Here is a 27,963-nt window from a genome sequence, read left to right as displayed (position 1 = left end):
CCACTGGCCCCATTGAAAAGTCTGTCGCAGCGATATTGCAGCGATTTTCTCGCACTGCTCTGCGAGAGTTTTCACTTACTCTTGCAGCGCAGTGGAGAAAAAACCGCCAGTGGGTGAGAGCCCTAACAGGTGATGTCAGACATCAAGACTGCTTGCTAACATCCCATAAACATACCGCATGTGTTGTCTTCATTCAGCCTAACATACTATATTACTATGTATGTAACATTAGAAGACACTTGGCCGGTTTATGTGTCGTTACTAATCATGTCTATGGTGAATGAGTTCATTTTAGCTGCATTTTGACCATTTTTCACGGGCCGACATATTGTTCACAATCTCATCATTACTGGGAATCTGAATGATTAATGTTCTTTGCACAGGCATGGTCTCCCATAGACTTGTATGGAAAAGCTCACGCAAGGCACTGTGAAAACATTTGGATCTGCAACGCCATTGCAATCTTTAAGGGAGGATGCCGCAGGAACCGGGGTTAGGACGATTATAAAAAATACATCACCCAGCTTCCTGGTACATTTTATGCTGCTGTGGGGAGATGAAAGATTTCCTTTAAATGATTTAGTCTCAAGTAACCGCACAATGGATCAGCACTCATAATCTATGGTGGAGCATTGTACAGTGTGAGGTGAGTACATTTTTTTCCCTTTTTTTTTGAAGGGACTATTCTTTTCCCACTCAAAGACATTAATGCTCTACTTATAGTTTTAAGACTTTTAATAAAATATTTGTTTACAAAAAAAACATGTATTTTATTTTTTTTATTTACTTAAGCAGAAAGCATTTTTGCGAAACGCAGTTTGTGACTCAAACAGGGGCCAAACTATAGAGGGTGCAGGGGATGCAGTTGCACCCGGGCCAAGGAGCCTTAGGGGGCCCATAAGGCCTCTCTTCTCCATATAGAGAACCCAGTACTATAAGTAAAGCATTATAGTTGGGGGCCCTGTTACAAGTTCTGCATCGGGAGCTTCAAGTTACGCCTCTGGACTCAAATTCTATTCCAACATCAGACTATTTATAAACAATCTAAAAAAGTGTTGTATTATCACCAAAAAGTTAGATTCACCTCTTAATAATTTCAAACTGGCCATAAAGGAGGAGAACACGATAGAAGGACACGGGGCATGCTCAATTCTGCATAAAAATATAGGTTGAAATAAGCTGTGTACATGTACTTTGCAAAGCAAATATCAAAATGCAATGTTCAATGCTTAAAAAAAAGTCACATGCCATGAGAATTGTTCAGAAGCTTAAAAATAATCTAGTATTGTGGGAGGCAATGGACTACAAGGCCAATGCAAAATGTAACGGTATACAAGTGCAAAGCCCCCCCCCCCCCCCCCAAAAAAATGCATGAGCAAAAGCAGTGCACTGCAATCTTATACACTGCGCAGCTGCAATTTGTGCAAAATTTGCAGCGGGTAAAGTGGGAATTTAGCTAAGGAGCTGCTACAGTTGCTGAATATCCACAAGAGTCGGACAACTCTGTATTATCCCAAAAGAGATGCTTCCCTGAAAGATTCAACCGAACTCTGTTGGATATGCTAGGTACCATAGAGCTCGATGATAAACTGGTTTGGAGTTGAAAAGTTGAACTCATGGTATACACCTATGGCTGCCTGTCCACGGCATTTGTTCATTGCTTTACCCACGGTGATAAACCGGTCACGGGTAACGCAGTAAACGCCTTTCATAGCGTTGCTATGGAAAGAGCAGCCGCGGCGTCCATGACTGGAGAATCTTAGCGACTCTCCACTCACGGGATCTAAATCGCGGCATGCCGCAATTTCCCACGATTCTCCGCTGTGAGGCTATCTGTCAGATAGACTCACCGCAGAGAACTGACAGCGGCCCTGTCTCCTCCCCCATGGCGGAATATCGCTGGCAATATTCCGCAAAAGCCGTGGACAGGGGGCCTACAACAACATCAGAAAGGAAAGTACCAGATATTCACGATACTTCCTAATATTTCGAAGGGAGCCTCGACTCCCTATTGATATGCTGCTGGGAGTTTCTACTAATGGAGTTGGTCATCGGGATCATTATCAATATGTGGCCTATTTGAAGGAGACACTCAGGAGAGCGTATACACTGACTGAAGAGAATGTCACCAGATTAATTTAAGGAAATAAGCGGAGATTTGATCTTTGGGTCAAATACTGGGAACTAAATCCAGGAGATCGAGTCTTGCTACGAAACATGGAAGCTTCTGCAAAGCACAATTTATTAGACCAATGGGGGCGTGAGATCTTCACAGTAGTGGACCAATTACCTGGGATTCCAGTTTACAAAATAAAGGGGCCAGACAGTACAATTAAGACTTGGCACCGGAATTATTTGCTACCTATCCCCTAACTCTTGACGACCCAGGTATCTCAGATGCTGAATCAAATTATGCCCCTTCTGAGAGTCTGATAAACAATCCTTCTGATTCCCCTGAGGCTGTTGAGAATGATTGAACGACAGTAACTGAAGCACATAGTCCCACTGTTTCTCCTATGCCAAGCCAAACATTGAATCCTCAGTCCCCTGAATTTGTGCCTGAGGTTGAACGTCAGAACAGAGGTCCTGTTCCATTACGCCTAGTGACAGTGTAGAGTCCAAGATAAATGGGTTACCTCAAAAGGAAGTCAGGAGAGGGGAAAGAGTAAGACACTTTCCCCCACCTGTATTGATATATGATACTTTGGGGGATCCCAGACTCATTTCTCAGCCTCACCTGTATCATGCCTGTGTGGTGGCCATATCTAATACATATGGCAGGTATGTACTCCTATTGATATGTCCTGTATAGATCAAAATTTCAATCTATGTATGTAGTTATTTGAAATTCTGTCTTTGACGAGACTTAAAGATTTCACTAGGGGAAGAATGTAGGAAATTGCTGTTATATTGGTTTGAAAGTATGTATAGTAGATTCGCCCAACACCCCCGGGTCTGGATAAGTTGGTTCTCCTGTCCTGAGTTCCTGGAGAGTGATTAGGAAACCCCTTATATGTAGTAAATAACGGTTGTTATAAACGGGGGGGGGGGGGGGGGGTTGTTGAGACATTGAGTTCCACAGCACACAGGAATCTAGATGGGAGCTGCTGCAGGCAGCTAGTCAGTTATTCCCTTTACATACCAGAGAGCTGCTTCACCTTAGCTAGGATCAAGTAGGTAACGGCATCAGCACACTAGCTATATAGTTGGGCTAAATCTAAACTACAGTGAAGAAACAGCTACAGTACTGTTTGATTACTTTCAGTATCCCTATGCAGAGCTGGTGATACCAATTCTGCTGAATCGCTGTTGCTACTTGATTCCGCTAGGCTTTATGCATTGTTGTTTGGTGATTGCTAATTCCTAAGCAGCTCTGGTTGATCATATGTAAATATATTTAATAGCCACAGTGGGATCATTATACTAGATAGAATTATAGACAGGGACTAGTGTTCAGTTTAGGAACAGTGTCAGGTTAGGTGACTGCTGGCCCATAGGGAGAGTAGAGGTGCAGTCACACTGTTAGTAAAGATAGAGAAGAGGGAATAGTACAATGTAGTTAAGTTTGTCTTCAGCATCCGGCTTCCTGTGTGGCGATTGTTGGATACTGAAGCTCCTAGTCCTTCTCACCCTATTCTATCTCCTGATCTGCATTGGAGTGCAGTTCCTTCTACTGTGGAATCCTGCATCTGCTACCAGCTACAGGGGCCCCTGCATTGTGACTCTTCTGACGTCTGAGGTATCGTGCATGGGACTCCATGCACACCTGTATATGCATATAACTGAGTATATAGCAACCATTTAACCAGGATTATTTGGAACTACTTATTAAGTACTATATCATTTATTGTTACATATCTATGCATCGATTGTATTTTTAATTACTGTTTTATAAAGTATGATATATGGTTATCTCTGTATAATCATTTATATTCGATTCACAAATATATGCCTGTTTGTATACATGCATAGGTAATTATCAGGAAGAGACCCTTGTTTGTCTAAGGCTCTATCCTGAGTGGAGGCACTGACTAGAGAAAACTCACTATTACACCCATTCTTTCAATTAGCGAAGGTGCTGTCGCAGCTTGTCGCAACAATGTCATGGCATGGTGACCTCAACACAGGTAAAGACCTGTTGCCTTGTTAAGCAGGTCAAGGGTTAATGCACCATGTGCAGAGTCTGCTGGTGCTGTTTGCCTTTGCTGCATGGATGGATGCTGAATTAGCCATGCCTGGGAATAGGGTGGAAGTGTGGTTTTCTATTCACTCTGCCAGTTTTTAGGTGCAGAGTGGCTATATATTCTCACTCCTCCTGGTGATCAGTGCTGCTTATTCTGTTCCAAGGTGGAGTTACTGGAGTTTGGAGCTCTTCCGTGCTGGGTGTATTACGACTCGCAGATAGGTTGCTGCGGGATTCCTTTTCAGTTGTTTTCCTGCTGTGCATTTCTGTTTTGCTTTGTGGTGTCAGTTGATCTGTCTAGGAGTTCCTATAGGGACAATCAGGGCCCAGAAGAAGACAGTGGGGCCGCCTTCTGTTGAGGCGATGACTCCACTTTAGGCAGGGACCCGTCACCTCCCTGCTAGGTTAGGGCCAGGCTTCCTTTCCCCCTGGAGTGGTGCTACTGATCTGCATAGTGTTGCCCTGTGCCGTGCTCTGGTGTTGCACGGGCTTTACATCTAGGCTACGAATTTCAGATGTGGTGCGCACTGTTTTGCAGTGCATAAATCTATCTACTACTGCAGTTGTTAATTTTCACCCTGCGTCTGTGCTGAGACCTGGCACCTGTCAGATGTAACAGGTGCCAGGTCTCTGTGTGCCATATGGGTTAGCACCAGGGCCTTTTGGGAAGGGTCACTATATATACCCCCCCCCCCCCCCCAAACAGGGTTCACATGTAAAAAGCTATCTGATGAGTATGGCCAACTTTTTGCTCCCACTCAAGTTCATTCAATCTTTCTTTTTCATGCTTTCTCATGCTATACAAGGCAGATCAATAAAATCTATATGTTAGGCGTAAAACCATTGTCTGAAAATTACAGAAGTTACATTTTGCTATTCTGTCTATACACCTACAACTGCAGAGGAAATAATTTTAAGCCTTGAGAAAAATAAAAGCAAAAAATATGGATCAGCTACCGGGGACACACATTTAACAACAATGTTGGCAGCAAAGGGCCAAGATAGAGGGATATTTTGGCAGCATGACATCCTCCAGTCGCACCAGATACGTAATCATTAGCGCAGTCTTGTATTATCCTCATCAGCAGGCTAAGCAAAACAACAGAAAGTCACAAGGGGTAAAAATATTACTGTCAATGATTGAAAGTCAACATTAGTACTAATAATTTTCGCCGCTTGTTAACATTGCTCCCTGCATGATTATATTATTATGTGACTGGGAAGGCTCCAGCTATTCGGGTTCTTCACTGTATTATAAATGGGTATATTGCCTTAACAACAATTGGTTTATTAGTTTTGTAATTGATTTCGACTTTCATATAATAAGAACTTGACATAAAGGGAAGGTAATATATCACCTTAATAAAGTCTGGGTTGGTAAGTGATTAGTCCTGTGGTATCCTTTCATTTAAACAATCCCAGTCATTAAATGACATCCTAAAACCAATTTGTTCTGGGAAATTAATGAAACTAATTTCTAAATTATAAAATTAGGGCTAATAAGCCAGATAGGTTGTAAGCGTAGATGTTACGGAACAGACAGAAGGTCAGCCTAGTGCACAGTATCCAGATTAAGTTGGACTTTTCTCCACTCACCCATCTAAAATGTATGAGGCCTTCCACAACTTTATGCTTCCTTGCATGCAGAACCAAATGTGGATCATACCCCATCGATCAACCATGTGCTCGATTCAATTCATCTTCCCACTTTATCACGAGCAGCTACGTCTCTGCTCAATCAGTCAATCTCTGAGGAAGATGTGGAAGGCACTCTCAAGTGAGTCAAGTTAGGAAAAGCGTCAGGGCCGTACAGCTTCATAGCCTTCTATTATAAGAAGTTCCTTCTCATTCTATCCTCCTATATGGTTAATTACTGTAATCACATTTTCATTGGATGTCCCATGCCTCCCGACTTTCTAGATGCTATGATTACAGCTATTCCAAAACCAAAGACCCCTCCTACCACCCAAATTATAGCCCTATTTCCCTTACTAATATAGTTCTAAAATCTTCATATGCATACTGGCATCACATTTGAATACCCGTTAACCAGTCTGGTCCATTTAGACCAGGTCGGGTTTGTACCAGGCCCCTGATAATATTTGTAAGGTATTAGATATAGTACATTGGGCTAATTCTAGTTCCACACCAATTTCCCTGTTAACATTAGATATCAAAAAGTTTTCAAAAGCATCTCTTGGACATACATATGTGTAGTATTATGTAGAATGGGTTTCGTGGGCCTTTTTTTGCAGGCACTTCTGGTTTTATATTCCACTCCGGTTGCTTACCTTAAATTCTCTTCTGCTAAATCTATCCCTATTAATATTGGATGAGGTACTAGGTAGGGATTCTCCCTCTCATCGGCTCTTTTTGCCCTGTTTTGTGGAGCCTCTGGCTATTCTTATTTGGCAGATCCCAGATGTAATGGACATTCCCATTGGCACCACAATGTATAAGGGGAATTTATTCGCTGATGACTTATTGGTTGCCTTAACTAAACCTCTTACTTCCCTTCCTAATCTTATTAATATTTTGGATATTAAGTCTTAAAATTAATCAGATAAAATCAGAAACTTTATTCTGTAAAACATTGCTTCAAATGCAAAAACTTATTGTCACTAACTTTGGATCTTAGTCTCCTGCTCAATATATCCCATACTTAGGAATTTGTCTTCAAACTTAGGTAGAACCATTATATTTCCTGAACAACCCAAGGCTCCATAGACCTGTCAAAACCCATCTTTCTACTTGGAACTATCTGCGCCTCTCCTAGATAGGAAGGATTAATGCTGTGAAGATGGTTATACTTCCCCGCTTGTTATGTCTCTTTTGTACCCTCCCCATCCTGGTCCCCATCCAAAATTTAGCAACAGCTGAAAGGAAGGGTGTAGTTTTATTTCGAATGATCAATGTCCAAGTATTCCTAAAAAAGATGTATTTGAATAAAAAAGTGGGTGGCCTATCTGAACCAATTTTCAAAAATGTTATAGAGCCACCCACATTGCCCAACTGACTTTAGTTAATGCCCCATCTGGTTTTCCCCAATGGGTTTGATTGGAATCTGATCTTGTTGCACTATATTATGGAGTGCAGAATGATGGGGAAAACATGTTTTTTTTTCTTTTTTGCATAAGGCCACAAATTGAAAGGCTCTCAAGACTTTGCAGACCCACTGTATGATCTAACTACAACCAAAAACAACAAATTCACAGAAGGGGACAACTTAATGGCGTAAGGCTTATTTACACGCAAAAACAATCTTTGAAACGATTGACAGATTGACAGTTTTAGCGATCATTTTGCATAAAGTGCTAATGGGCACTAATGTCCTATTTAGGCCATAAGGATGCAAAGATTTTGGGGGGGATTTTCATTTCCACCTTTCAAAAGTCACAACTTTTTTATTTTTCCATCGAAATGGCCTTATGAGGGATTGTTTTTTGCGTGGTGAGCTGTAGTTTTTATTGGTACCATTTTTTGATACATATAATGTATTGTAAAACTTTTATCAATTTTTGTAGGGCATGGAGAAAAAACACATTAATTCTGACATTGTTTTTTTTACAGCATGAATCATACAGCATAAATGACATGACACCGTTTTTCTACAGGTTGGTATAATTACCATGATAAGTTCCACTTCTACACAATAAATAACTTTTTTATTTTTATTTACTTTTTTTGCAACGCTACACTCAAAGTCTCACAACCTTTTTATTTTTCCATGGACTGCGCTTTGTGAGGGATTGTTTTTTGTGTCACGAGCTGATGTTTTTATTGCTACTATGTTGGGTTACATGCGGCTTTTATGATCACTTTTTTTGTGGGTTTTTTTGGAGGCAAAATGAACAAAATAAGCATTTTGGATGAGTTTTTATTTATTTATTTTTTTTCAAGTTTTGCCATGCAGGATAAATAGTGTATGCATTTTATTATACATGTAATTACAGATACAATCATACCAAATCTGTGGGGTTTTAAACATTTTTCTATACCAAGAGGAGAAAGTATGCAAAAAAGTTTAGATTTTTTTTTATTACAATTTTTTGTCCTGTGTTCAGAAACATACCATTGTGGCCCTAATATTATGTCTGTATTCATAATGGGGCCCAAAATGAAAGGAGAAGCCAGTGGCTTACAGAACAAAAATTTTGCTTGAAGGTGTTTTATACCCCATAGCACACTTGTAGAGCCCTTAAAGGGGTTGTCCCGCGGCAGCAAGTGGGTCTATACACTTCTGTATGGCCATATTAATGCACTTTGTAATGTACATTGTGCATTAATTATGAGCCATACAGAAGTTATAAGAAGTTTTTCACTTACCTGCTCCGTTGCTAGCGTCCTCGTTTTCATGGAGCCGACTAATTTTCGCCGTCTAATGGCCAAATTAGCCGCGCTTGCGCAGTCCGGGTCTTCTTCTTTCCTCAATGGGGCCGCTCGTGCTGGATGCCGGCTCCTTGTAGCTCCGCCCCGTCACGTGCCGATTCCAGCCAATCAGGAGGCTGGAATCGGCAATGGACCGCACAGAAGCCCTGCGGTCCACCGAGGGTGAAGATCCCGGCGGCCATCTTCAGCAGGTAAGTAAGAAGTCACCGGAGCGCGGGGATTCAGGTAAGCACTCTCCGGTGTTCTTTTTTAACCCCTGCATCGGGGTTGTCTCGCGCCGAACGGGGGGGGGGGGGGGGGGGGGGTTGAAAAAAATAAAAACCCGTTTCGGCGCGGGACAACCCCTTTAAGCAGCCAAAACAATAGAGAACCCCCACAAATGACCCCATTTTGAAAACTAGACCCCTTAACGAATTAATATAGGGTTGTACTGTGTATTTTGACCCCACAGTTTTTGAATGAATCTAAGCAAAGATGCGGGAAAAAATTACGATTTTCATTTTTTGGCAATTGCGTCATTTTAAAAACTGCTTTTTTTTGTACAGTACATATATGAATGAAGAATTGCACCCCAAAATGGATACCCCTGATTGTCCTGTGTTCAGAAACATACCCATTGTGGCCCCACTCTGCTTACTGGACACATGGCTAGGCCTATAATGGAGGGAACACCCATTGGATTTCAGGGCACAACTGAATATATTCCAGGCCTCATTGCTCACTTGTGCAGAAAAATGTTCCCCCCCCTCCACGCCCTTTTTGGCATTCCCTAAATCTCAGATAAAAGTAATAATGTAAACTGCGTGGTATGTCTGAAATAAGGGGTAATTACGGAGGCCTGGTTGGGATGGGTACATCGGGGAAATAAAACCTGGTTTCCCCACTACTCCCATGCTTACTGCAAACCCAGCTCTTTTTGGGGGGTATTTCTTGACCCAGCGGCAGGATGGGGTGTAAAAAGTGGCGCTCTGTGAGGCTTCGTAAGCTTGCTGAGTTGCGGCGGTCTAACACAGAAGGCGCTCAACAAGCTGCTCCTGGAACTGCAGGAAGGCGAGCGTTCCCGGGGCTTCTTGAAAATTACGTATTTCAGGTAGTGATCTGAACACTGATTGGCTGCAGCAAGCAACAGCAATGTGAAATGCCACTACTTACAGGTTGCAAACAGAAAGTAGCTGGGGACCTCTGAAGTGTTAGTGCCGGATCACCAGAGCACAGAACAGATGAGTACTGGGTCTTTTTAAGTTTTATCACATTTGCAGGGGTTTTTACCTTTTTCAAACTCCTAACTCCCATTAAACCTTGAGGAACTTTACAAACTACAAACTATAAGTACTTTGTAGTGATGTAGGTGTCAGCAATGTTTCCATATACTGTTTAGTAGCAGTTAAAATAAATTCACTATACAAAAGGTGACCAAATTTTAGGGTCAAAGCTGGACAAAGGGGTGTGGTCAGGGCGGGGCTTATCACAAAGTATGATTTTACCTCCGTCCTTGTAAAAAAATACAGGGCCCGATCAAAAAAAGACAGGGGCAAATTTCGCAGCATTTCTGCATCCAAAAATCAGTCAAAATACGTATCATTGCTGTGGATTTTTCCAACTGTCAATGCTCCCCAGCTTCTGGTTCCCAGTGGCTTGTAGTGGCCTTACCTGACCAGCATCACCTGGCTAGTAGCACTGCACCTGAATAGGCTGCAGAGAACCAGCACCCGAGGAGCGCTGACAGCGGGAAGCCTTCAGAGAAGGTAAGGGGGAGCGCCACATAGTATAAAATCAGCTGCAGATATCTGTACCAATGGTACAGATTTTGACACCTTTTTTTAGATGCGGACATTCCACAACATTTTCTTCATGTGTAAACATACCCTAAGTCAGCTTGAGGTACACTGCCAAGTGCAGAGTGGCCTTAGTAGGAATAGTGTCCCCTATACCAGCCCAAAAAATAGTGATCCCTCCAGTAGCCCCAATAGTATTATTGCTCCCCTATACCAGCCCCAGCAATAATAGTTACCCCCACAGTAGCCCCAGCAACAATAGTGACCTCCACAGTAGCCCCAGTAGTAATAGTGATGCCCACCGTAGCCCCAGCAATAATAGTGATCTCCCACAGGAGCCCCAGCAGTAGTGACCTCCACAGTAGCCCCAGCAATAATAGTGACCCCCCAGTAGTAATGGTGACCCCTCACAGTAGCCCCAGTAGTAATAGTGACTCCCCAGAGAAGCCCCAGCAATAATAGTGACCCCCACAGTAGCCCCAGTAGTAATAGTGACCCTCACAGTAGCACCAGTAGTAATAGTGACCCTCACAGTTGCCCCAGCAAAAATAGTGACCCCACAGTAGCACCAGTAGTAATAGTGACCCCAACAGTAGCCCCAATAGTATTGCACTCCCTTAAAACCCATGTACTTACCCTTCTTTACAGCGCCACTGCTCCTCTCAGTGCTGTCGGCAGAAGTATGTGCGCCTGCCACAGCGCCTCCTCCCCTCTCCTTTCCTGCAGAACCAAAAAGGAGAGGTCAGGGAGGAAGATCCTGGATGTACACATTGCTATCAGTGTGTGCATCTGGCTATGGCGCGGCAGAGTGATTCCCAGCCAGGGAGCTACGGCACCCCAGCTGGTAATCACTTTAATGGTGACCCGATGTCCCGAAAGTGGGACAAATGGCTGTCCTGCTGGGGTCCCGGCAAAAAGTGGGACGCAGGGTTCCACAGCGGGACTGTCCTGCCTAAATTGGGGCGTTTGGTCACCTTACTGTACACAATATTCCATGTGTGGTCTGACGAGTGACTTGTAAAGTTGGAAGACCAAGATTTTCATTTTGTGCCCATAGACCTCTTGTGATGCACCCCATGATCCTATTTGCCTTGGCAGCAACTGCCTAACACTGGTTGTTCCAGTTAAGCTTACAGTTAGCTAAAATCCCCAAATCCTTTTCCATGTCAGTGTTCCCCAGTGGTTTCCCATTTAGTGTGTAATGGTGACATGTATTTCCTCTGCCCATGTGCAGAACCTTACATTTATCAGTGTTAAACCTCATTTGCCACTTTTCTGCCCAAGCCCCCAACTTATCCTGATCCTCGCCTTGCGTCCTTTCTTGTGTAAGGCCCATTGTCCATGGGTGGGTCTGATTATGTGAGGGGAATCCTGCATGGAATCCGCCCATGCCTGCGGCCAGTGACCCCTGCGTACCTGTGTCTTGAAAGGCTGCGGTGTCCGTGTGGACTTCACTACTTCCGGTTTTGCTATACTGTGCATGGTCCTCACGACTCGCCGTCGGACATGCGCAATGCAGTTTCTTTTTTTTATTAATCTCCTGCTTTCCTGTGGGATCTGCGGCCCAGCTGCAGATGAGCCGTGGATCGGACAGCTTCCCATGTCTTCATTGGAAGCAGTCCGTGCAGAAACCACACTGAAATGGAGCATGCTTTAATTCATTTGCGGATGCCCATGTTTCCCTATGGGTGGCTAGCTTTACGGATCTCCCGCGTGGATTCCACAAATCAAATCCGCCCATGGACATTGGGCATTAATGTCTTTACATAGTGTTGTATCATCTGCAGATATTGATATTTTACTCAGAAATCCTTCTACCAGGTCATTAATAAATATATTAAAAAGAATAAGGCCCAATACTGCCCTCTGTTGCCTCTCTCTCTCTCTCTCCCCCCCCCCCCTCTCTCTCTCTCCCCCCCCCCCCCTCTCTCCCTCTCTCTCTCCCCCTCTCTCTCTCTCCCTCTCCCCCCCCTCTCTCTCTCCCTCTCTCTCCCCCCCCTCTCTCCCTCTCTCCCCCCTCTCTCTCTCTCCCTCTCTCTCCCCCTCTCTCTCTCTCCCTCTCCCCCCCCTCTCTCTCTCTCTCTCATTTGACAGCGCTTTTTGACACACCCCATCATTATGATAGGTGATGAAGTGTGTTTAAAAAAACACAGAAAAATAAAACAGACAGCGCTAAAAAATTACGGCATTTCTGTGGGAGCGTTGTACCGCGATAATCGTGGTAAAAAGTGTCCAACGTGAGAGCGCCTGTATGTATTACTGTTTATTGACACATTTATAGCTCCCCTCTGCATGAAACAGCACAGGGCACTGCAGTTCTTACTTATTCTGCACATTTTCACATGTACCACTAGAGGGCATCAGAGTATAAGTCTGCAGCTTACTGGAGAGCGCAGCCAGCACTCTGCAAATATTTACATTACTGTAAAGTGTAGGGGAGACCTCACAGGGTAAGAGGCTGTATTCTTCCTAGATCTTGTTTCTTTCGATGGCAAATGGAGTTCTGCATAAAATAGCCTCATGTTTTCAACCTTGTGTATTTCTTCTGTAGCAATTGCATGTAACAGGAGCCAAGAGCGCAGCAGTTCTCAGGTGTGTAGTTAATCATGTCCTTTCCGATCTGGCACGGAACACAGATTGATAGGAAATCCAATGGTAGGTAGTCGCCGCATGAAAATGCAAGGGCGTGGGCAACACTGCACTGCTCGCTAACTTGTGGGAAAGCTGTATTTAAGACGTGTGTCACACAAGCATATACGTTTTTTCTTGCGCACGCAAAAGAGATACATGCACCAATGCTCTGAGCTATTGCGATTGCCAATTAGTGTAATGAATTCAAGATGTGTTCTTTTCTGGCGCGAATTCAGAAAAAAATAGAGCATGCTGCGCTTTTCTTTGCGCAATGCAATTGCACAAGCAACATCCGCGCATGTGCATGAGCCCATTAATATTAATGGGTTCTATTTTCTGCGTATTGTGCGCACGCAATTTTAATGCTCAAAAACGTCCGCAAATACGCCCATATGACCTAGCCCTAACAGTGTCTCCCTCCAAGGGGTGTGTGTTGGAGTGCTAGTGATAATTGATGTCAGTCAGTGGGTGTGAGAGCTTCTGACAAGTGTGACGAGTAGAGATGAGCGAGCACCCAAATGCTCGGGTCCGTGTTATTCGAGTCGAGCTTTTCGCAAAATTCGAGAGCTCTACTCGAGTAACGAACCCCATTGACTACAATGGGAGACTCGAGCATTTTTGTATGTGGGACGCCGGGTGCCGAGCTTTTTCTTTTCTCCTAGGTTCGTTCTCTCTCTCTCTTTCCCGCCAGCCAGGCAAAAATTTGCCAATGACGCGTGCTGCGTTGCGGCGGGGAGGGGCCAAAACAAGCACGTCACAACGGGTAGAAGCCAAAAACTGAGGCGGTATCGAACACAGCGTGATGCTCGTTCGAGTAATGAGCACCATCGAGTACGCTAATACTCGAACGAGCATCAAGCTCGGCAGAGTAGGTTTGCTCAACTCTAGTGACGAAGTAACCTCAGAGGGTTAGCTGGTGCTGAGGCATAGACCCTTGTTATGTGCACCTGCCTCTCAGATGAGTAGTGCACTAGGGTAGGATAAAGGGCTGTGACCGAGAAGCAGGTGTGCAGCAGTGGAGGCATCCAATCAGTCAAAGGTGTGACTGGAGCAATGGTCAACATATGTGTAACAGGGACACAGAGAAACCACTGACCAAGCACCAAGTCACTGGGAAGAATTGTGGCAGCAGAAGTGAGCCATCACCCTGAGAACCATTGCCACCACCAGTTGTTGTAACGCAAGTTCTCCACATCTCCTGTGGACAAAACTGATATTATGTTGCTTTGAAAATGAAAAGACTGCCCCTAAGTGGACAAACAGGCAACTGATTTTGTCATTGCTGAGTTTTCTCTGCGGTGCAAGGCACTAGCTCTCGCATCGCAAGAAAATATATTGCTAGTGGGTAGGTACCCTTAGCCTAAATTTTCCACATCACAGGAGTTGGATATATATGCAAGCAACTTTTTATTTACAGTGTCATACCTCCAATGGAGGTAGATCACACAGCTGCCATAGGGCAGGAGGGTCCAGGACTACTGCAAAATCCAGACTTGTACTGACTCACCAGCTCCCAAGCTATGCCTTCTCCTACGCAAGTAGCATGACATTGTAATAAAATGGGCCATTCTCCTGCCAATAGCCGCTGCAACACAGGTAAGGCATGGAATGTCCTCAGCTTCTGCTTGATCCTCCTGTTCTCTCATCTCCCACACAACGCCCCTGCCACCTGATTCTGTCCTTCAACTCCCCAACAGGGGCCCCTCCAAATTCCTGGTATCTTCTGTCACTCTGACCCCACAGAGCCCCTGCCACCATATGTCCCCCAGTACCCTATTGAATAAAACAACTTTTTTCGAGGGAGAGAGGCAAATTCTGATCTGGATTATGATTTCTCCAGCAGGCTTTGGGGTATTTTGCCGCTTCCGAATTATGTCGTGTGCACACATCATCGTGGAGCAAATTAGACACAAGCTATCAGCCTCATATCCAAAATGGCTCTCTGCCCAGAGACAGCCAGACAGGGCCTTTTATTGTACAGACACACAATGGGCGTGCAACAGGTTACATCAGTAACATATAGGATTCTCATTTGTCGGATCATATAGAATCCCCCGCCTCCCCTTCTCCCCACCTCTCTCAAGTAGAAGCCTTTGTCTTTAACATGTGTCCAAATCTGAAAGTGAAAGTAGATATCCCTTTGTTCAAGAAGATTTTGTGTGTGGGGGATGGGGAGGACTGGGAAAACACTCAAGCAATAACATAACACTGTGATTTAACTCTTTCCTTATGCAGCAGAGTTCCACCTTAGGCTGAAGTCACAAAACACACATAATACGTCTAGTGCAAATCGATAGACATTTTACACCAACCAATCATCATGTCTATCACAATCCCCCCTTAAAATGTCTATCCTCTAATTCTCTATCTAATTTTCACAGTTCTCTGCACATGAGCCTATAACTGGAGCGCGTTGAAGGTTCATTTTAGAGTCTTCAAGGGGGTGTAGGACTTGTCCACTCCTTCTGGGGATGCATCCAGCAAACTCATGGTGGGAGCGGCTTTTCCAGCATCAGTTTCACAGGTCTCTCTGACACAGGGGATAACACAGCAGACTAGAACAGAAAAGATAACCATCAGTTCACATACAACAGCAACGCCCGTCTGTGCCAGGATCCTTTACCACTCGCTCATCCATGGCGAGTGCTGGTCCCAAAAGTTAGCTCTTTTTAGTTAGTGCGGTCAGCTTCTTAATGGCAAGTGCGTCTTTACCCGCGGGTCACGTGTCATCTAGGATGTAGGTACAACAAGTCTCCCCTATCATCTTACAGACACTCCCCTTTTTAGCTAAAGTCATATCTAAGGTCATTCTATTTTTAAAAGTCATAGTCGAGGTAGGTCCTATTGGTCGACTAGCCCCTATAAGGCGTCTCTAGTATAATTTATAAACCACTGCTAATTATAATAAACATAATTAATCCAATCAACGTTTATTTACCCTAATGATCAGGAAAATGGACTCGAATCTAGTTTTAACTTGATCTCTAATTTTTAAAACTTGTCAGGTACCCCCCTTGGCTATCCTATGACGTCAATGTATACGTGTAGATCAAAACTACCACCAGGGGTCTCTCTTCTCGCTCTAGTATAATGTTACAATACTAGTAGCGTGCACAGGTACGCACGGTGTGGGACTCCCTAATCTTCACCCACACCAATGTCCCTCCTGGAGATAGTCCTAATGGTGAACACGTCCAGGTCGCCTCACCCTTGCGTCAGGGTTTTCCCACTGCCCGTAAGTCCCTACTCCTAGGAGGGGGGGATCCCTACCTCACCTCAGAGGGAGGCCATGGATTCCCTGGGCTCATTTCCGGGCATCCATACCCTCTATCTGTACAAGTTAACACCCCACAGGGTGTGCCCTCGCCGGAACCTAAGGTCTTCTGCACTATCCCTTGGCAAATGGGAATTCCACTGACAATCCATCTTAGGAGATCGGGGCAGGCACAGTACTAGTACATTTCTCCTTTCCTTTGGTAGCGTATGTGGTTGGCATTATCGGAACTGGCTCTTCATCCTTTTTTAAACAAGGGAAATATTGGTGAGTTCCCCAAAAATCTCCCTCTACCCTGCCTAATTGCCCGGCAGGTGTAGTTTCCAGGGTAGTCAGTAACACTCTCTCCGGTGCAAAACACTTAAGTAGTTATAGAGTATTCCTCCTTCCATCTCTCACGGACAGTGTAATTAGCGGAAATGTTCGTGAAGAGACTAATAAACCACTCTTCAGCATCTACAGGGAGATTTAGGGGGACCATCCCCGAGTGTGGTTGGGCACTACCGCACACGCAACAGTTAGACCTGTTGCTCCTGTTAGCATTGTACCTCATCAACTCCAACCAGAGATTCTGGTCAGAGTAGCCAGTCGCTACTGTCAAGGTGTCCTCAAAAGGTAGGGTTGGCTATGATCATCATGTTCGTCAAGGTCTTTATCTTACGGCGGAGGGGGTTAATTATGGGCACGGGACTAAGTGAAGGCTTCCATTCGGGTGCATCTACCATACCCCTTATTTTAAACTTCCCTAAGGGATCTATCCTCCCGTACCGGTATGTCCCCAGACTATAAGTCTCCCCCGGGCTTGGATCTCCCATGGTTAATGTAAAAACCGCATTAAAACCAAGCAACATACTAAGTTCAGCCTTCCAATACCTGCTGTCCTTATTATTCTCAAGGAGGGTTATACGACTAATTAGGGATTTCCCGCTCTTATCTTTCTTATTTAAGGCACTTCGCGGTTTATAGGACTAGTCTGTTCCTGCGTTCCATCCCACTAATCCCCAATAACGGCAGTCTTCTCCCCAGACGTTATCAGTGGCGCAAACATATTGTATTCCCCGGGTATATAAGTCATATAACCAGCCGGACTGGGCTAAATCTGGCCTGCGGTGGGATCTTGCGCCTAGACACGGGACCACAGTACAATAGTCGAAGGAATATGCGGCTACTTGAGCATTGGACGAGTTATACTAGAAGGTAACCATACCCCCATATTCTTCCGACTAAGGATTCCAGTTGCCACCCTCCTCTCTCACTAGCCCTAACCAGAGTAATGTCTTTGGCACAACTAAGATTGGTCTCCCGGATCTGAAGCTTTCTTACAGTATGAAGCATGGATCCATGTAAGTCTTTCGGCTAGTTTCACAGCTGTGGCAGTAGTCAGAAGCACCTGGTAGGGGCCATCAAATCGGGGCTCAAGAGGGTGCTTCCTGGGGAACTTCTTGACGCACACCCAATCCCCAGGCTGCAAGATATGTGTCCCAGTGTCTGCCTCTGAGTCTGGGAGAGAACACCTGTGCATAGGCTTTGGTTAGTTCTTTAACAACGGAAAACACATACTCAGTCAACACATCAGATTGTAATTGTAACTACTGAGGATAGTAAAGACCTAGCCTTGGGGCTAGCCCAAACAATCTCGTAGGGAGATAATGTATAATCCCCCCTGGGTTCATATCTTACACTGTATAAGGCTATTGGATGACAGTCTTTCCAACGTGGCGTCATTTTTAAGTATCTTACTTTTTAGCGTGCCACTACGTCTCTCCACCTTTCCACTACACTAAAGGTGGTACAGTATGTAAAAGGCCTGGGATACACCCAGAGCAGACATGACATGTTACATTCACCTGCGAAGTTTATACCTCTGTCTGACTCTGAATCACTTCTGGTACCCCATATTCACAGTTTACCTCGTTCATGAGCTTCTTTGCGGTTACCTACTTGTTTGCCTTGGTAACAGGGTCGGCCTCCAACCTGCAAAGACATCAACAACAACAAGCACGTATTCATACTTCCCAACAAGTGGGAGCTGAACGTAGTCAATTTGCAATCCCTGAAATGGGTAGAGTGGTCCAGGCAAGTGTGGTGTGGCAAATTTACTTCTGCCCTGACTTATCCATGGCATAGATCATGCTAAACTGGACAAATGATGCAGCAGCTACAGAGAACCCAGAAGTCGCCCAACCTCTTTCAAGCGTCGTCGTCAGTGCTGCTTTACTAGGTGGGTCTTTGCGTCCATCAGCTGGGCCATCATGGGATACAGGAACTGTGGTGGGCAAGTGCTGTTGACCGTTCACCACACGCTGTCCTGTTCCTGCTGCTCCCATATTAGTCCATTTATTCTTTTCTTCCTTGCTGGCTTGTAACTGTAAAAAGTCTTTTAGCATATCAAAGTCCAAATTTTTGTCAATGTCCAAAGTTTTTTACCACTGACTCATGCTGTCAGTATCTTTTCTTCTTTCTTCCACGGCTTGAGGGCCGCTGCCTTTGCTATGCTGTCAGCAAGGGTGTCGTCTCTCGCCTCTCCAGTGTAGGAATCGGTGCGAACTCTCAACTCTGTCAGGTAGAAGCAGGGCCTCCATGCGACTCTGTACCGCTGCACCATTCTCAATTGGTTGTCCTGTTGAGGTAAAAACTGTCTGGCCTTCCATATTGGGCCGTAATCATGAGCTATGCCAAATGCATACCAGGAGTCAGTGTAAAGGGTTGCCGGTCTTACCTCTCGCCACTCTACACGCCTTAGTGATGGCCTTTAATTCCGCTTCTTGTACTGAGACATGCGGAGGCAGAACTTCTGCTTCTAGGACATCTTGTTGTGTGACCACTGCATATCCGATGTGGAGTCATCAATCCTCACCCTGGTACCATCTGCAAAAAGCTCAACATATGCATTATCAACAGAGGTTCTGATAACTGTTTGCATACCTGCAGTTTCTTACTGAATTAGTACTAAATAATCGTGCTGATGTTCTATTTCACATGGCTCGGAATCTTGTTATCTTATTCCATTTATTTATTTTATTTTTTTTCAAACCCAATAGCTGATCTACAACACCTAGATCATCTATGGCCCAGATAACCTCTGCCTCCCCCCTTTTGAACAGGAATACTCAATGGAAAAAGAGTAATTGCGTTCAAACTAGTAAACCAAGAGGCACAAAAACAAGCACTTTGTAGGTCAAGGTGACATTGTATACAGCGAAGTCTGAGCGAAAATCTCCTTACAAAAAAAATGTTGGTTTTTTTTTTTTTTCCTTTCAGGTCGCAGTTAGTATTTTTTAACACAAGGGGGCGCCACACAATTCAAATTTTACGTCACCCAGTGTAATAGTATTTCAGGGTATGGCCAGCGTTTAGCTTTTACTCTCCTGTCGAAATATAATTATAGCTTCAGTGTAAATTGACACTAGAATATACCAAAGACTTAAAGAAAAACTAAAGAGTACGGATGAATTAACATCCTACTCTGGACAATTCAGTCCCTCTTTCTTCACATAAAAAGTAAAATTACTTCACCAAATTGCATGAAAAAGTTTGCTGGGTGACTATAGGGAAATTATTCCATCTGTAGGAGCCTTCCGTAACATCATCTGTCTGAGTATCCATTGGAGAAGCGGGCAGTGGGAAACAGAGCCCCCGGGAACATGAGAGAGCGTCCCCTGTCATGTATTCCTGGTCTCTGCCCCCCATGCATCAACTCCAACCTTCCATGCACTATAAACCAGCTTAGTCATCTACTATGTCCCAAGCTGCATCTCCACAAAGGTTTGTTTCCCTGAACTTATCACACATCCAAAGTGGCCACATCTTGGAGTGTAACAAAGTCCGGTCAAACAAGACCTTACTTCAGACAATCATGATGTTAGCACTGGATACAGTGGCATTGGGGAATATAGGCCTCCCAAGTGCAGCAAAATGGCTGCCAGAGGCAGAAAGGGGCGGGGCTACAGATCTCCCAGGTGAGGCAAAATGGCCGCTGGAGGAATGGGCGGGCCCAGGAGTAGCAGCACTTCCAGGTGAGGCAAGATGGCCGCTGGAGGAGGAAGGGGCGGGGCCAGGTCCTGTCCCGGATGGGGAGGGACCGGAAGTAACATCACACACCCTGAAAGTGAGCACATGGGGGGAAGTAACTTCAGGGTGGGGGCAGGCCTCACTACATTTACTGCAGAGTCACACTATGTTGGATTGTAAACATTGCAAGTGCGGCCGCCATTACAGGGAGGGGCTGTAGTCAACACAAAGGCATTACATTGTTCATAAGCAATACACATACCCCCCTACATGCTTTCTCCTCTTCAATCTCTTAATTACATTATACCTCCTCCTAGCAATCTAAAAACGCCTTTCTTTCTGCTAGGCTTCCTGCTCATCTTCTGAAAACTTTCTATAGTCTATCTTACCTGTCTATAACCTGGCATTTCTTTCTGCAACTTTTCCTGGTCCTTTCCCATTGTTCAGTAACCAAATCACAAGCTCTATGACTTTTGTCCTTGCTCACTTTGCTCAACTCTATGCTACCTGCTTATTCTAGCCTATTCGAAGTTTCTGGACACAATAGTGTTCCTCTTCTAAAATCTGCTTTCTTCAAATCCTTCCCATATAACCTCTCTTTCCCACTCAGAAAAGACAAAGGAAACAGAAAGGGTTAATTGAAAAAGCTTTCAGTTCACTCTCTTACCAGCACCCCTCCCCCTATAATAAACACTGCACATTCTTTCTATAATAGCAGACAGACGGGATTACTGGAGAATACCCACAACGGCTCAAGGTATATATATATCTCATCCACCTTTATATCAACCCAAGGTCTACTAGCAATCCCGAAGAGCACTTCCTGTACACGTCCTAGACAGGACATTTAGCTATACACAGAGACTGACGATTATTTTCAATGACCAAGAGTTTCTGGAGCCAGCCGTCACACCACGGCTATATTCACCCGTAAATACCTTTTCACATATGAGAACATAACACGCTCAATCATAAATGTAAGTATACGTATCATAAATCTTCCTAACCTCACACTAGTATTACCTAGGAGCACGTGTCACTGGCGTGTTCCCTCAGACTTAAACAGCCGAGTCCGCCCTCCTGACACATTAACCCTCACAAAATTTATCTCTTGGTCTTGCATACACAATTTTTAACTGTCTCAGACACAACAGCATACAAAATACCCCATGACAGGTAAAAACGGTGGTCTTTCGAGTGGACAGACCTGTCTTTCAGTGAAGGTCCAGTCTGGATCAGATACAGGCAGATTTAGCAGTCAGAACCCAGATCACATCGGTAGATTTACATAAAGCAATCTTACCGTGTTCTGTAGATTTTCGGGCCCCTGAGTTCTGCGTGCCATCTGCCGATCTCTGTACGTTCCAGGCTGTGACCTCACAGATCCACTCGCTCACCCAAGGACGACACTGATCTGGATTATGATTTCTCCAGCAGGCTTTGGGGTATTTTGCCGCTTCCGAATTATGTCGTGTGCACACATCATCGTGGAGCAAATTAGACACAAGCTATCAGCCTCATATCCAAAATGGCTCTCTGCCCAGAGACAGCCAGACAGGGCCTTTTATTGTACAGACACACAATGGGCGTGCAACAGGTTACATCAGTAACATATAGGATTCTCATTTGTCGGATCATATAGAATCCCCCGCCTCCCCTTCTCCCCACCTCTCTCAAGTAGAAGCCTTTGTCTTTAACATGTGTCCAAATCTGAAAGTGAAAGTAGATATCCCTTTGTTCAAGAAGATTCTGTGTGTGGGGGATGGGGAGGACTGGGAAAACACTCAAGCAATAACATAACACTGTGATTTAACTCTTTCCTTATGCAGCAGAGTTCCACCTTAGGCTGAAGTCACAAAACACACATAATACGTCTAGTGCAAATCGATAGACATTTTACACCAACCAATCATCATGTCTATCACAATTCTGACTATTGATATGGGGCCCCGTTATTTCTACGGATGCATGTATGTGTGTTTTTACAGGTAATAAGAGCAATACAGTATGGAGCAATCTTAAATCCTATGTGCAATCTGTTGACTTTGCAGGGGGTTGAATACTCTTGCAAGGCATCACATACAGTATAGTTTTATTATTCTAATGGACACAGTTACTTTACTAGCTTCCTTGCTATAATTGGACATAAGCAAGGATGACACTTTTTTGCCTAATTTTGTTAAATCCCTGTATACTGTCCTTGGTAATTTAGTACTGTGCATTAGTTTATGTATGTATGTGTTCGTTTATTTAGTCATTTACTTATATATTTTCACTCTTCTCCCTGGATCAGATGCTGAAAAAGGAGAAAGCGAAGTGAGAAACAACTGTCAGTGGTTGAGCATTTGGTATGTTGCAATTGTATTTGTACACATAATATGCTACAGTCGTTTTAGAGGGGGTGGGGGATTAGAAACCATCTTATAAACTTTTTCTGAAGAAAAAGATTCTGTCAGAAGAGTCAGAAGTTTCCTTAGCAACCATTGAAGTCATTGAGTTGCTGGATGACAACCACTGTGGAAAACAATAAAAACTGGATATTATGTAAAATCATTTGTCATTCTTGAAGATGTTCAGTAAACAGACGCAATATGAAATCACTGCTAGTTTGCAAAATAACATTATGTTTCTTTCATGTAATTGCTCAAAAAATTCTAAAGCTTCTCTAGTTAGACGAACGGCTCCTTCAAATGGGCATATTTGTGTGAGTTTTTGCGCTCACACTACGCAGAGATTTGAACGCATTGATTTCAATGGGTTCAATCTCATTTCCTTTTTTCTTGCGCATTTATCGCAGGCCCCCAAAATTAGAATCTGCTCTATTTTTGTGCGCATTGTGCACCACGGGTCCGCATAGATGTCTATGGAAGCTGTGCAATGTGCGCACAGATGAGCAATTCTGTGAAAAAAGCATCTGAAGCTCATTAGGATAAATATCCATTTAAATGGAGATGTCTTTGTCTGCCATGCGCAAATAAACATGTCCTGCGTGCTCAAAAAGTACAGTAAAATACGCAGACAGGCGTGCAAAAAGCCTCATACATAGCACAAATGCGTTGCCCTAAGGGTCCATGCTGTCATATGCCCACTGCTAAAGAAACCGACTCTTGACTCAACTGATGCTGTCAACTACCGACCCATCTCAAATCTCCCCTTAATCTCCAAAGTATTAGAACGCCTGGTTTACTCCTGCCTTATAAGCTAACTCTCCGAAAATTCTGTTCTCGACCCCTTGCCATCCAGTTTCAGCCCTCTACACTCGACAGAAACCCACCTGACTAAAGTGTCAAATGACCTCCTGAAGGCTAAATCGAGGGGTGACTACTCCCTACTGATCCTCCTCAATCTCTACACAGCATGTGACACTGTTGACCACAAACTTCTCCTTGCTATGCTTCACTCCATTGGACTAAAGGACACTGCCCTCTCCTGGTTCCCCTCCTACCTATCCGACCTCTCCTTCAGTGTCTCCTTTTCTGTCTCGACCCCCCCAACCCCCCGCTGCTCCTTGCTGTTGGAGTCCCCCAAGGCTCGGTCCCCTTCTCTTCTCCATCTACACAGCCCCTATTGGACAAATCATCAGGAGATTTGAAAAGTGGCAAAAAGTTGTTTAGGGATGTGAGATAGTGAGGAGACGAGGGAGGTGAAGTAGACTTGTTTTGTGGAGGACTAGGTTTTAGGTTCTGAGCATGAATTTGAAGTGGAGAAAGTCTGTAGACTTTTGAGACTTTCTCCACCGCCGTTCAGCACATCTAGAGCAGTTCCGGATGAAGCGCGTTTGAGGCGTGAGGCATGGTTGCTTCGGTCTGCACCAGATGGCTTGGGTCATGAGGGGTGCCGCTTCATCCAGGGAATGTTTGAGAGTGGTGTTGTAATGTTCGTCAGCCAGGTTGGGCAGGAGAGGAGAGAGATAGGGGACAGAGAGGACTGTAGGGACTCAGCAAAGTTATGGCGTGAACGGCCTGAAGGTTCCTGTATGTATGGTAGGTAGGGGGGCCTGGGGAGATGCTAGGAAGCTTTACAGAGAAAGAGAGTAGGTTGTGGTCTTAGAGCAGGAGGTGGGAGTTAGTGAAGTTGGAAGCAGAGCAGAGACAGAGGAAGACCAGATCCAGAGAATTCTCATCCCTATGAGTGAGAGACATAATGAGTTAAGAGAGACCAAGGGAGGAGGTGTTCAACAGAAACTGAGAGGGAGATGGGGTTATTGGTGGGGATGTTAAAGTCTCCTAGGATGAGGGTTAGGATTTTACAGGAGAGGAAGTCGGGGGCAGCCAGGCGGCAAAGTGATCCAGAAACAAGTGAGGAGGACCTAGGGGGCGGTAGATAACTGCTACTCACATGGACAGCAGACGGAAAAGTTGTAGGGCATGTACCTTGAATGATGGGAAAGTGAGTGAGGGTATCGAGGGGATGACCTGGAAGGTGCATTGCGGGGTGCTATTGGAAGGTAGAGATGGCACGGCAGAAGCATTATACCACCTCTAATTTGCATTCCAATATATGTCTCATCATGCCTACTTAGTGGTCTCCACAAGGAAAACCTGTACCATAAATCTGTTAAGCCTGTAATGCCTAGCTATTCAGGATTTCATACCCAACTTTGCTATTGTATGATTGACATGGCACTACTACACCTGATTCTGTATATTGGTTTGACCTGCTTTTTTGACTCAGTTTGTAATTTGGACTTGGTGTTTTGCATTTTATATTTAGTATGTTCAGTTTTGTAGTTTCTAGTGAAAGCAATTATTACTTCAATCTTCCTTTTGTGGTGTTACTAAGCAGGGAGCCATGCTATCACAAGCAACTAATATCTGCCTGTTTATAAGCCAAAGTCCAGTCCATTAAAATGCATAAAAATTCATTAAAAGTCCAAAATGCATTTCGTCATCCTAACATATCATCCCTGATGAAGTTATGATGACAAAACACAATGGATGGTTTTTATCAATTCATGTTTTAACCTCAGTGGGTTTTCGACTTTTATGAACTTTTATGACTTTGGCTTGTCCTTGTGAGGCCCCTTATTGTTTGATTTGTTTTTTTGTTTCTTTTTCATACATGAATCTGGCTAATTAAAAGGGAGGGTTTTCCAGCTATTGAAAATTGATGGCCTATCCACAGGATAGGTCGTCAATAGCTGATCAGTAGGGATCTACTGCACGAGTCCCCAGCCAATCAGCTGATCGCTGGGCTGTTCTTACTGTGTATGGAGCAGGACACAGATAGTTCTGTACATTATGCAGTAAGTAGGGATGGTATTGTAGGTATTGCAGGCACAGCTTCCAATTACTTCAATGGCAACAGTCGTCGCAATACCATGCTGGGCCACTACGAAAAATATGGAACTATCTGCTTCCTGCTCCATACATGGTAACAGGGGCCCGGCAAACAGCTGATCCTGAGGATAAGCCATCAATTTTTAGGAGCTTTTGAAATCTCTTTAACGTCACCTCCCTGCTTTAATTTATTTACGCCAATGAGATACAATTTTAGTAATATTATTTTAACATTATTATAAATTGTGACTAATTATTAGCATTTTGATCCTTGTATAATGTGTATTTGATCACAGACTATTACAGGTCCGACAACAGCCACAGATCTGGACATGAATTAGATACAAAGAAAATCCATGGCTGTGACATAATCTAATATCCATATCTCTTTGCTTATTAATTCCAAGCTAATGAGCTTGAAATGGAAGGCTAGCTAAAATAATATATCAGCGCTGATAAGATTATCAATACATACTGGGCGCTGTAAAATACTTGACTGGGTAAAAAATCACATTTGTTGCCGCTCCGCACTCTGGATCTGCTGACAGTTTTGTTATGCAATTTGCTTTTCTAAATTGCTACTTGGTTTTATCATGAATATTACATGTGGCAGTCGGTCCGGGTGCATAAAATAGTATTCACTTGTGAGGAAACATTTACTAACAGCTCTAAGACACCCACCAAATTGTACAGCTGCTCCGGTCTATGAATGAAGGTGACAGACAAATTGGTTTATTAGCTGCATTGTGATAACATGCAGTAAATTACTGGCAATGAATTTTAAACTATTATTGGGACATGTATCAAGGGCCACAATAGGCCCTCTTGGTGGAAAACTGTACGGGGTGTCTTAAAAGTGTGGAAACACCCATACACAATGAAAACAGTTTGACAGACAGTAATTCAATTTTGCATACAAGCTTAGGGGGAAACCTGTTAGGCCATGTCACTAACATGACGGCCATTTTGAACGCCACCATCTTGGATTGAACTCCAATTTGTCCATTGGGAAGGTTGGTGTCTGCTGTATCAAACTGGCAGAGAATTTCACCAGAAAAACAATGGTGTGTTTCACTTTAACATAACTTCATTTTTTGACATGTTAACACAGTGATTTTTCTTCATTACAGGCAATATGAATGATGGTGTTATCTCAAGAAGAATGTGTTGTGATCTTCTTTATGTCAGGTGGAAGAAGCACATGTGTCATTTCTGCAGATTTCAATCAACCCCACTCTACTAGATCTCCTATTACCAACAGTGCAGTGGCCAAACTTCTTTCCAAATTCCGAGAAACAGGTTCTGTTGCTGATAAACCAAAAGCTGGACAATTGAAAACCATTACTGATGAAGCATTAGCAACCATTGTTCTTAACTCATTCAGCAAGAGCCCACAATGTAGCATTCATTGTCTGTGTCAAGAATGTGGGATAAGTCATAGTCATACCTCCATATAGCGGATTTTCCCAGAGTGTTAGTTATATAAACCTTTGTTTTCCTATCAGGTGCTGTTCAGCGATGAAGCAAATTTCTTTGTCAATGGTGAAGTCAATAAAAACAGAATCCCCAGTACTGGTCAGACTCAAATCCTCAGTAGACTGACCCATCTAACATGGCTGCTTCACCTAAAGTGATGGTATTTTGTGGTATATAGCGTACCGGAATTGTGGGCCCTTTTTTAATTGAGGAAACACTAAGAGCAGACAGTTATGCAAGAACATTTCCAGAATTATTCCAACAAGATGGCACCCACCTCATCATGGACCCGTTGCAAGAGCCTATCTTGATGTGCAGTTTCCCCAAAAGTGAATTGTTTGCAGGGGTCTAGATGACCACAGTATCATGATTTGACCCCTTTGGATTTCTATCTGCAATTGTTTACTCTGAGAAGATACAGAATTTGATCTGAAACACAGAATTATGAATGCTTGTGCAGGATTTAGCCTGATGTTTTGGTGAAAGTTCATCAGGAATGAGTGAAAAGCATAACACTTGAACATGGTGGGTGGGAAAGTCTCTGCTAGCTTCATATATCACACACCAACCTTCCCATTGGAAAAATTTGAGTTGGATCCAAAATGGTGACATTCAAAATAGCTGTCATGTCTGTGACACGGCCCTACATTTACCACATCAAAGTTTATTATTTTTAAGGTGTCTGACATAAATTTCATAGTTGCAGCCTCATTATTTTATTTCACAAACTAAGGTAGACTGATTCTGATTCCCCCACTAGCCCAGTGTCATCACTCCAATATTCACCACTGGTCTTTGTTTACAAACTGCAATGTGTCTATGTAACCACTGAAAACCAATCACAGACCACAGTGGTGTACATGTCAATATAGACAATCATTGCTGCAGTTTATAAAGAAAGGCTGGTAGTAAGAATAGGAATGGCGGTGCTGGACCAGTGGGGAA

General features: G+C 43.9%; 1 long non-coding RNA gene across 1 annotated transcript; it reads left to right on the top strand.

Annotated features, from left to right (window-relative positions):
• The first annotated feature begins 21 nt into the window (after positions 1-21).
• LOC136626304 (uncharacterized) lies at positions 22-27,963 on the top strand. Its single transcript, XR_010792646.1, has 4 exons — positions 22-646; positions 7,754-7,797; positions 22,557-22,611; positions 26,673-27,963. It is a non-coding gene; the product is annotated as an uncharacterized lncRNA (long non-coding RNA).

Source organism: Eleutherodactylus coqui, chromosome 1 (assembly GCF_035609145.1).
Source record: "Eleutherodactylus coqui strain aEleCoq1 chromosome 1, aEleCoq1.hap1, whole genome shotgun sequence".
Lineage (NCBI taxonomy): Eukaryota > Metazoa > Chordata > Amphibia > Anura > Eleutherodactylidae > Eleutherodactylus > Eleutherodactylus coqui.
This window is presented reverse-complemented; position numbering and strand designations above follow the sequence as displayed.